Raw genomic sequence first — 12,128 nt, forward strand, 5'->3', positions numbered from 1 at the left:
AGTAGATAAATGTATAACTGATTCACTTTGCTGTCCACCTGGAACTAAGACAACATTGTAAATCAACTATACATCAATAAAATGTTTTAAAGTAAAATATCAAACTGCAAATATAGCCCAAGGCAGAGGAGAGTGAATGATACTTTGAGAAGAAAGAAAGTTGTGAGAGCAAAAGAAAGAAAAAGTAAAAGCCCTTCTGATCCTGGGAATGGTGAGACAGAGGTCAGACACAGATGATGTTTCACCTCTGCAGCAGTGCTGGAGGGGGCTGGGAGAGAGCTGGAAACGGGAGGAAGCTGGTCTTGTCACTGAGCACACTGGGAAGACGACTGCCAATAGGCCTCCTGTGCTCCAAGGTTGGAACACTGTGAAATGGCAGTACAGACTTAGCAAAGGGTCTCTGCCAGCTACCACGTGATTCAGAAGATGTGTTACCATTCCCCATGCCTGATGGGGACCTTGGAAATTAGCTGATCGAACCACCGGGAGAGCTGAGATCACAAAGTAACTTTGTGGAACCTGTACCCAGAGCTGTAAGTCTGAGCCACTCCTTAGAGGGGCGGCTAGGACGCAAGTGAAGGCACACCACCAAGGAAGGGGTACTGGCCTCCTGCCTGGCCTGAGGAACAGAGCACTTGCTCCTGCAGGTTAGATGAACAAGCACCACAGCAGACCAGCTGCCCAGAACAGAAGCCAGAGAAGATGAGGAGGACAGCAAGGCCACCTGAGACCCAACCCACAGCACCACCTCTCCACAGACCTCCAGATGGCGGAGAAGGGCAGAGGGAGAAATGGCCATGTGAGGGAGTTGAATTTAAAATGGACTGAATAATATAATTCAACTCTTTCACCATCACACTCCCTACCCAGTGGGGTGGGGATTCAGGAAGCAAAAACATCATCTATAAAACATAAGCTCCATTTTTTTTTTTTTTTTGCAACGTGATAGCCTTTTATCCACTAAATGGATACTATATCTACTGTATTGACTTCACTATTTTACGTTTCTTGAGAACATGAGCTACAGTCACTGGTGTTTCTCAAGTGTCAGACAGAATGCATGGCCCATAATAGGCACTCAAATATTTGTGGAATGAAAATATTTGAGAATCATATATCTGATAAAGGATTAATATCCAGAATGTAGGAAGAACTCCTACAACTCAACAGAAAAAGAAAATAACCAAACAACCCATTTCAAAAATGGGCGAAAGACATGAATAGACATTTCTCCAAAGAAGATATATAAATGACCAATAAGAACTGGAAAAGATGTTCAGTATCGCTCATCTTTTGGGAAATGCGAATCAAAGCCTCAGTGAGATACCACCTCATACCCATCATGATGGCTGATTAAAAATACAAAAAAATAACAAGTGTTGGCAAAAATGTAGAGAAATTGGAATCCTGGAGCATCGTTGATGGGAATGTAAACTGGTACAGCCACTGTGGAAAACAGCTTAGTGTTTCCTCAAAAAGCTAAACATAGAATTACCATATGATCTGGCAATTCCACTCCTAATAGAGACCCCAAAGAGTTGAAAGCATGGACTCAAACAGATATTTGTACACTTACGTTCATAGCAGCATCATTCACAATAGCCAAAAGGGGGAAGCAACCCAAGTGTTCATCAGTAAATCAACAGATAAGCAAAAGCATACTATATACATACAGTGGAATATTATTTAGCCTTAAAAAGCAATGAAATTCTGACACAAGTATCCCCCACTTTTCAAAAGTTCACTTTACATTACTTCGCTTTATACAAAAGACCTACATCAGTACAGGTTTCTCCCGCTATCTGAAAGAAGAGTGTTCCTCTGAAAACTTTCATAGGCTGAAATGGTGTAAAGCAAAGAAGCGGTTACCTTAGACACAGTTCAAAGTTACAGTAGCTTGATGCTGAGATGCTGAGGGTCGTTCTCCAGGAAGGAGCTTCGCGGTGCCACTCTCGCTGCTTGGGCTGCTTGTGGCAAAGCAAATGCTGAAAGCTATCACTGCCTTTTTCCTTGAAAGTAAAAATCCTCCTCAGATTTATTTCAATTAGTAAAAACAAGTACAGGTGGCCTCTGTGTTTTGAAAGTTCACTTTATATCACTTCAGTTTTATGAAAGACCTATGTTACTACCTGTTTTCTGGTGGCTGGTAAAGAATTCGCCTGCAATGTGGGAGACTTGGGTTTGATCCCTGGGTTGGGAAGATCTCCTGGAGAAGGGAAAGGCCACCCACTCCCGTATTCTGGCCTGGAGAATTCCATGGACTGTGTAGTCCATGGGGTAACAAAGAGTTGGACACAACTGAGTGACTTTTACTCACATGGAGACAGCAGGCGTCCTGAACAGCAAGACTGGCACAGCCAAGCCCCTTCTGTGGAACTCTACTCAGCATCTCAGAATCAAGCTGCCATAGCCTTGAACTATGTCTGTGAGCATCTGTGCTTTATCTTGATTGAGTTCATGTATCCCTGGTGGCTCAGTAGTAAAGAATCTGCCTGCAATGCAGGAAACCCGGGTTCAATCCCTGGATGGGAAAGATGATCTGGAGAAGGGAATGGCTACCCACTGCAGTATTCTTCCCTGGAGAATTCCATGGACAGAGGAGCCTGGTGGGCTACAGTCCATGGGGTCGGTCGCTCAATGTGTGACTGAGCACAGTACACCAAATGAGCTTCCAAAAGATTTCACAGAAGCTCCCTGCTTTGGGGTAGTGGAAGAAATTTGTACATGCTGCAACAGTGCTGAACCTTGAAAACACAGTGAATGAAATAAGCCGGATAAATACAGATGAATATTGTATAATGTTACTTATATGAGGTATCTAGAATAGGCAAACTCATAGAATAGTGATTACCAGGACTTAGGGGGAAGAGGATTGAGGAGTTTTTAATGGGTACAGAGTTTCTGTTCGGGGTGATGAGAAAGTTCTGGAAATGGATAATTGTCATGGTTGTACAGTATTATGAATGTATTTAATGCCACTGAACTATACACTTAAAAATGGTTAAAATGGTAAACTTCATGTTTATTTTACCACAGGAACATTGGAGGAAACAAAAGGGAAAAGACTTTTCTATAATTCTTCCCTAATAACATTTATAGTTTATCAAAAAAAAAAAAAAAAAGAAGAAACACTGTAGATTGTCTGTCAAAAAGCAGATCATCTGGAAGACAAAATCCAGACAGGTGTTAGGTGAAGATACTGAAAAAGAATCTTCTCTTTGCCACTAACACTTAGGACAGGTCATGATGGGATTGTTCCAGCAGTCCAAAAGATTTATTTTTACTTTTTTGACCACTCTGTGTGGCATATGGGATCCTAGTTCCCTTGACCAGGGATCGAACCTGTGCAGAGCCCTAACCACTGGAGTACCAGGGAATTCCCAGTCCTAGAAGATCTGAATGGATTATATAAGCAATAAGTCCTGGATGGCTAGTAAATAATATTGTTTTATAATTTCTATCTTGGATTCAACATGCTTCCTTTTATAAAGCTATATGCTAAATAACTATAATTATTATTATATGCTAATCATTTGGGCTTCCCACGTGGCTCAGTGGGTAAAGAATCCGCCTGCAAGGCAGGAGATGCAGGAGACGTGGGTTCAATCCCTGGGTCAGAAAGATCCCCCGGTGGAGGGCATGGCAACCCACTCCAGTATTCTTGCCTGAAGAATCCCATGGACAGAGGAGCCTGGTGGGCTACAGTCCACAGGGTTGAAAAGAGTAGGACACACTGAAGTGGCTGAGCACATGCTAATTATTTACTTTATTGGTTCCTGACATTTTAACCTCATGCATATGTTTTATTATCTGGATCTCTAAATCTTACTCAAGTTTGAATTTGAAGATTGGCTATGATTAACTTGTTTGTCTTCAGATGGGGGACTGATTTTATTCAAAGTCTATAATGACATGGGGTGGCAGCTAAAATAAGGAACTCTACTGTCAGAGCTAATGATCAGCTGGATAGACATCTACCATCTTTTCCTATATAGGTCTGCTCGCTCCAGTCTATTGAAGAAGGACTTGTCAGGATTGTAGGTAGAATATCTCCACTTGGACATGTCAGTGAGGCCACATCAGAACTGAATTAGTCCATTAAACATTGTTTTTGATTCATTGACTTTTAGCAGTCTTGCAACCCAGGTGGTTTTAGTTTGATTTCTTGATAGTCATTCAACCACAAATGATTAGTATAGGCCAATAATGATAATTGCATTCCACCTGCAAGTAATTTTGATTTTGTTGTTGTTGTTCAGTCCCCAAGTCATGTCCAACTCTTAGTGACCCAATGGACTGTGGCCCACCAAGCTCCTCTGTCCCTGGGATTTCCCAGGGAAGAATACTGGAGTGGGTTGCCATTTCCTTCTTCAGGGGATCTTCCCAATCCAGGGGTCAAACCTGCATCTTTTGCGTTGGCAGGTGAATTCTTTACCACTGAGCTACCAGGGAAGCCTAGTTTTGATTTAGGCACTGGCATATCACTCAATTTAGGCCAATGAGACATTAGGGAAAGCCTGCTGCCTGGCTTCTGGAAAAGTTTGCTTTCTTCTAAAAAGAGACATAAAAAAGAGACGATACTTTTCAGTCTCCAGATGTTCTTGTGACTGGTTATGATAGCAGGCAGTGCTGCAAGAGCTGGAGGACGCAGCTGACCCGGTTGGAGGGAGGAGCTAAGAATACTACAGATAAGCAAGACTAAGCCCTAAGGTTGGAGAAGGCAATGGCACCCCACTCCAGTACTCTTGCCTGGAAAATCCCATGGACAGAGGAGCCTGGTAGGCTGCAGTCCATGGGGTCGCTAGGAGTTGGACATGACTGAGCGACTTGACTTTCACTTTTCACTTTCATGCACTGGAGAAGGAAATGGCAACCCACTGCAGTGTTCTTGCCTGGAGAATCCCAGGGATGGAGGAGCCTGTTGGGCTGCCGTCTATGGGGTCGCACAGAGTCGGACATGACTGAAGCGACTTAGCAGCAGCAGCAGCAAGCCCTAAGGTACCACTTTTCATATACTTACACTAGAAGAGACAAAAGACTGTCAGGGTAAAAACCAGAAGATCAATTTAAAACCAAAATAAGTAGAAGAGAGAGAATGATAAAAGTAAAAAACAGAGGCTCTGGTTCTAGGCAAGATGGAGTAAGCATACTCCAACCTCATCTCGTTCCCGAGAGAGTCCCACAGTTGTCCAGTCGCTCAGTCGTGTCTGACTCTTTGCTACTCCCTGGACTATATAGCACACCAGGCTCCTCTGTCCTCCACTATCTGCCAGAGTTTACTTAGATTCAAGTCCACTGAGTCAGTGATGCTATCTAACCATCTCATCCTCTGCCACCCCTTTATCCTTTTGCCTTCAGTCTTCTGAGCATCAGGGTCTTTTCCAACGAGTTGGCTCTTCCCATCAGGTGGCCAAAGTCCCAGAGAATCCTGGACAAAGATCACAGAGTAGCTCCCTGAGGACTCCTCAAAGTGAATAATAGAAAGCAGACTGGGGAAGAAGACTAGAATTTCAAGTTCCACTGAATTTTACCCCTTTTTTCCTTTTTGGTATCACCTGGCCTAGACTCAAAGGAAGCCTGAAACCCAGAAGTGCCCACAGAGAAGCCCAAGGGATGGGAAAGGGGTTCTTAAGGGTCAGAGAGCATAAGGGAAGTTCCATATCTTTTTTCCTTCATCCAACTCCTCTCCCTGTGACAGTGGAGTGATAGCAGCACAGCAAAGACACAGGACATGGGGCAGGTACTTTGAGAGAGAGGGGAACACTTCATTCTGCTCAGACGAGCTTTGGTCCCAGAAGCTTGGTGCCAATCCCACTGCTTTTATTTATTTTTAAAATATGTATGTATTTGACTGTACTGGGTCTTGGTCGTGGCACACAGGATCTTTGATCTTCTTGGGATGTGTGGAGTCTTTAGTTGCAGCATGTGAACTCTTAGCTGTGGCACAACGGATCTAGTTCCCTGACCAGGGATCAAACCCAGGCCCCCTGCATTGAGAGCTCGGAGACTTAGACACTGGACCACCAGGGAAGTCCCAAGGAATGAAATTTAAAAATGGATAAATTGGAGTTCATTAAAATTAAACTTTTTTCTCTGTCAAACATTCTATTAAAAGAAGATATAGAGATATAATTTTTAGTCATGATTTTCCAGATTCATTCTTTATGTACCAAATGTTGGTTTTAGTTCAATATTTCTTTTTTTAATTAAAAATTCAATTTATTCAAACTAAAAAAATCCTATATATTAGCTCCAGCTGCTATAACAAAATATCATACACTAGTGCCTTAAATAACAAATTTGTTCTTACAGTTCTGGAATTTGGAAAGTCCAAGGTAAAGGTGTCAGCTAATCTGGTTCCCTGTCACCCTGCTTATTAACTTTTATGCAGAGTACATCGTGCAAAATGCCAGGCTGGATGAAGCACAAGCGGGGATCAAGATTGATGGGAGAAATATCAATAACCTCAGATATGCAGACGATACCACCCTTATGGTAGAAAGTGAAGAGGCACTAAAGAGCCTCTTGATGAAAGTGAAAGAGAAGAGTGAAGAAGTTGGCTTAAAACTCCACATTCAAAAAACTAAAATCATAGAATCTGGTCCCATCACTTCATGGCAAATGGATGGGGAAACAATGGAAACAGTGACAGACTTCATTATCTTGGGCTCCAAAATCATTGCAGATGGTGACTGCAGCCATGAAATGAAAAGATGCTTTCTCCTTGGAAGAAAAGCTATGACAAACCTAGACAGCATATTAAAAAGCAGAGACATTTCTTTGCCGACAAAGGTCCACCTAGTCAAAGTTATGATTTTCCAGTAGTCATGTACGGATGTGAGAGTTGGACTATAAAGAAAGCTGAGCACCGAAGAATTGATGCTTTTGAACTGTGGTGTTGGAGAAGACTCTTGAGAGTCCCCTGGACTGTAAGGAGATCAAATCAGTCAATCCTAAAGGAAATAAGTCCTGAATATTCATTGGAAGGACTGATGCTGAAGCTGAAACTCCAATACTTTGGCCACCTGATGCGAAGAACTGACTCATTGGAAAAGACCCTGATGCTGCGAATGACTGAAGGCAGGAGGAGAAGGGGATGACAGAGGATGAGATAGTTGGATGGCATCACCAACTTGATGGAGATTAGTTTGAGCAAGCTCCAGGAGTTGGTGATGGACAGGGAGGCCTGGCGTGCTGCAGTCCATGGGGTCGCAAAAAGTAGGACACGACTGAGACACTGAACTGAATTGAATTTGGTTTCCAGGTGGGGGCTCTCTTCCAGGCTTGCAGATAGCCATCGTTATCCCTTGTCCTCACATGGTAGAGAAAGAGAGGAAGCAGCGCCGTGTGTCTCTTTTATAAAGGAACTACTCCCACTCTCATGACTGTATATAACTTAATTACCTCCCAAAGTGCCCAGCTTCAAATACTATTACACTGTGAGTTAGGGCCTCAGGTAGTGAGTTTGGGAAGTGGGCACAAACTTTCAGTCCATAAAATTATATGACCCAGCAATTCCACTTCTAGATATTTACTCCAGAGAGATAAAAACTTATGATCACAAAACCTGTCCATTAATATTTATAGTGTGCACGTGTGTTAGTTGCTCAGTCGTGTCCAACTCTTTTGCAACTCCATGGACTGTAACCCCATGCAACCCCAGGCTCTTCTGTCCATGGAATTCTCCAGGCAAGAATATTGGAGTGGGTAGCCATTCCCTTCTCTAGGGGATCTTCCTGACCCAGGGATCAAAGCCAGGTCTCCCGCATTGCAGACAGATTCTTTACCATCTGAGCTACCAGGGAAACTGTATTTAAAATTGCCCAAATATGGAATTAACCCAAAAGTCCTTCAGTGCTTAACTGGATAAACAAACGATACCTACAGTAAAATCCTACTCAGCAATAAAGTGAAGTCACTCAGTCATGTCCGACTCTTTGTGACCCCATGGACTGTAGCCTACCATGCTCCTCCGTCCGTGGGATTCTCCAGGCAAGAATACTGGAGTGGGTTGCCATTTCCTTCTCCAGGAGATCTTCCCAACCCAGGGATTGAACCCAGGTCTCCTGCATTGCAGGCAGATGCTTTACCGTCTGAGCCACCAGGGAAGCTCAATACTCAGCAATATGCAGCAATAAAATGAAATGAACAATTGAGACAGGTAACAACAACATAGGTGAATCTCAAAGTTATTATACTTAATGAAAGTTTTGTAAAAGCTTAAATACTTTATGATTCCACTTATATCACACTCTGTAAAAGTCAAAACTATTTTGATGGATAATAAACCAGTGGTTCTTGAGGAGGGCATGGCAACCCACTCCAGTATTCTTGCCTGGAGAACCCTATGGATAGAGGAGCCTGGTGGGCTACAGTCCATAGGATCACACAGAGTCAGACATGACTGAGTCAACTTAGCATTCACACATGCAAACCAGTGGTTGCCATGGGCTATGGAGTAGAAAAGTTGTAAGTACATCTTGAGGGAGATTTATGGAATGATAAAACTATCCTATATTATGATTTTGGTGATAGTTTCATAATTTATACATGTATTAAAAATCCTAAAGCTATCTGCTAAAAGCAGAACTAATTTTACTGTCTTTTAACTTATTTTAAAACTTATTGAAAAAGAAGACCCCCATGAAATAAAAAACAAAATAATAGAGAAAACAAACAAAGCCAAAAGTTGTTTTCCTGAAAGATTAATAAAATTGATAAACTTCAAGTAACACATATACAGAAAAATAAACAAGACTACCAATTTCAGGAATGAAAAAGGGGACATCACTACTGATCCTGTAGACAGTATATTAAGGGAATATTATGAACAACTTTATGCTAATACATCTGACAGCTTATATAAGTTAGATAAACTTTTTGAAAGACACTTTCCTTTATATCTCTGAAAAATAAACGAGACTACTTTCCCTTCTATCTCACTGACCATGAACTGAATCATATGACCATCTCTAGCTAGGCAAAGTGAGTTCATGGCAAAGGGAAACAGATAAGTCATGAATGGCTTAGCTCAATCACAACTTATTACCTATGGCTGAGCACAGTGTTGTTCAGTTACTCAGTTCAGTTCAGTTGCTTAGTCATGTCTGACTCTTTGTGACCCCATGGACTGCAGCACACCAGGCCTCCCTGTCCATCACCAACTCCCAGAGCTTGCTCAAATTCATGTCTATTGAGTCAGTGATGCCATCCAACCATCTCATCCTCTGTCATCCCCTTCTCCTCCTGTCTTCAATTTTTCCCAGCATCAAGGTCTTTTCCAGTGAGTCAGTTCTTCATATCAGGTGGCCAAAGTATTGGAGTTTCAGCTTCAGCATCAGTCCTTCCAATGAATATTCAGGACTTATTTCCTTTAGGATTGACTGATTTGATCTCCTTACAGTCCAGGGGACTCTCAAGAGTCTTCTCCAGCACCACAGTTCAAAAGCATCAATTCTTCGACGCTCAGCTTTCTTCACGGTCCAACTTTCATGTTCATACATGACTATGGAAAAACTATTGCTTTAACTAGACGTACCTTTGTCAGCAAAGGAATGTCTCTGCTTTTTAACATGCTGCCTAGATTGGTCATAGCTTTTCTTCTAAGGAGCAAGCATCTTTTAATTTCATGGCTGTAGTCACCATCTGCAGTGATTTTGGAGCCCCAGAAAATAAAGTATGTCACTGTTTTCATTGTTTCCCCATCTATTTGCCATGAAGTAATGGGACCATATGCCATGATCTTAGTTTTTTGAATGTTGAGTTTTAAGCCAGCTTTTTCACTCTCCTCTTTCAGTTGCTCAGTCACGGCCAACTCTTTGTGACCCCATGGATAGCAACACACAAGGCTTCTTTGTCCTTCACTATCTCCTGGAGTTTGCTCAAACTCATATCCATTGAGTCAGTGATGCCATCCAATGAGCTCATCCTCTGTCATCCCCTTCTCCTCCTGCCTTCAATCTTTCCCAGCATCAGGGTCTTTTCCAGTGAGTCAGTTCTTGGCATCAGGTGGCCAAAGTATTGGAGTTTCAGCTTTAGCATCAGTCCTTCCAATGAATATACAGGACTGATTTCCTTTAGGATGGACTGGTTGGATCTCCTTGCAGTCCAAGGGACTCTCAAGAGTCTTCTCCAACGCCACAGTTCAAAAGCATTGATTCTTCAGCTTTCAGCCTTCTTTACAGTCCAATTCTCACATCCATACATGACTACTGGAAAAACCATAGCTTTGAGTATATGGACCTTTGTCAGCAACATAATGTCTCTGTTTTTTAATACACTGTCTAGGTTTGTCATAGCGTTTCTTCCAAGCAGAAAGCGTCTTTTAATTTCATGGCTGCAGTCACTGTCCATAGTGATTTTGGAGCTCAAGAAAATAAAGTCTGTGACTGTTTCCATTGAAAGTGAAAGTGTTAGTCAATCAGTCGTGTCTGACACTTTGTGACCCCATGGACTGTAGCCCATTAGGCTCCTCTCTCCGTGGAATTCTCCAGGTAAGAACATTGGAGTGCATAGCCATTTCCTTCTCCAGGGGATCTTCCCAAACCGAGGAATCAAACCTGGGATTCAGAGGATGGGGTTTCAAAACCGAGGTTTATAGTCCCTGCTCTCAAAAGAGTAAATTAGAGAAGAAAAACTCATTGTGATTTTATTTATTCTCTCAGAAAGAATTAGGAATGACAGAATGAATCCCAGGCAAAGGGTTTTGTTAAATTTTAACATTTTTAATCTGCCCAAGTACTTCTGTTCGATGTGTATGTTTTTAGTTTTCCAGCATTAATTAGATGTAAAAACACTTAAAGCAAAACAAAATAAAACAAAAATGCCTTGAGCTAGCTTTTATTTATTTATTGCTTTTTAAAACTTTATTTCGACATAGCTATACTTACAGAAAACCCAGCTGCCAGTGCAGGTGACATAAGAGATGCAGGTTCAATCCTGGGTTGGGAAGATCCCCTGGAGGAGGGCATGGCAACCCACTCCAGTATTCTTGCCTGGAAAATTCCATGGGCAGAGGAGCCTGGTGGGCTGTGGTCCATTGGGTCACAAAAAGTTGGACAAGACTGAAGCCACTTAGCACACATGCAAGCATACTTACAGAAATATAGTCATATTGGTTAACAGATGCAATTTAACTTATCCTACACAATTTGGACCAAAAAACTTGGTACATGGCTTGCTTTTACAAAGAAAGAAAAAGGATTTTCAATGTGGTTTATTTTTTATCTATTACAAATGTATATACAAGATCCTCCATCAAATTCTGCTAAAGTACACAGCATGAACCTTGAGAAATTAAATTTTGGTTTGTCCCTGAAAAATAACATGAGCTAGCTTTTAGAGTCACCAAAGAGAGAACAGTTGGGAAGAGCAGCCAAGTAGGTTGGTGGCAATAGCCAAGTAGGAAAGACAAAAGTAAAGATTTCAGAAACTTCCTAAATGAAGAGAGACGAGTCATCAGAAGTAGCAGGGGTTTTGGGAGGCAAAGCTCCAGTCAGAGAGTAGAGGAGTGCTATACCATCAGCTGCTAACTCGTGAGCTTTCTCATTCACCAGTCCAGCAGACTGAGGGCTCTTTGCAAAGGGAACCTTCCCAAAGAGGCAGAAAGCTGAAGCCTGAGGATCTTCGAATGCTTCTGAAAGGCTGGACCTGCACTTCTAACACAGACCTTAAACAACAGGGCTCTTTCTTTGTGGTTTCTGAGGCCTGACATGTGACCTAGCAAAAGCAGCAATCTGAGCAGCCCACATTTTATTCATTTATTCAACAAATATTTACCGAGTTCTCTAGTCAATCCTAAAGGAAATCAACTCTGAATATCCTTTGGAAGGACTGACTTAGCTAAGCTGAGGTTCCAGTACTTTGGCCACCTGATTCAAAGAGCCAACTCATTGGAAAAGACCCTGATGCTGGGAAAGATGAAGGCAAAAAGAGAAGGGGGTGGTGGAGGATGAGATGGTTGGATGGCGTCACTGATTCAATGGGCATGAATTTGAGCAAATTCCGGGAGACAGTGAAGGACAGAGGAGCTGGGGTGCTGCAGTTCATGGGGTGACAGTCAGACCCGACTTGGCGACTGACCAACCACCATGTACCAGGCAGTCAATATCCTGGGATTACTATGTGGA

This window comes from Bos javanicus, chromosome 24, assembly GCF_032452875.1.
Source record: "Bos javanicus breed banteng chromosome 24, ARS-OSU_banteng_1.0, whole genome shotgun sequence".
NCBI classification, from domain to species: domain Eukaryota; kingdom Metazoa; phylum Chordata; class Mammalia; order Artiodactyla; family Bovidae; genus Bos; species Bos javanicus.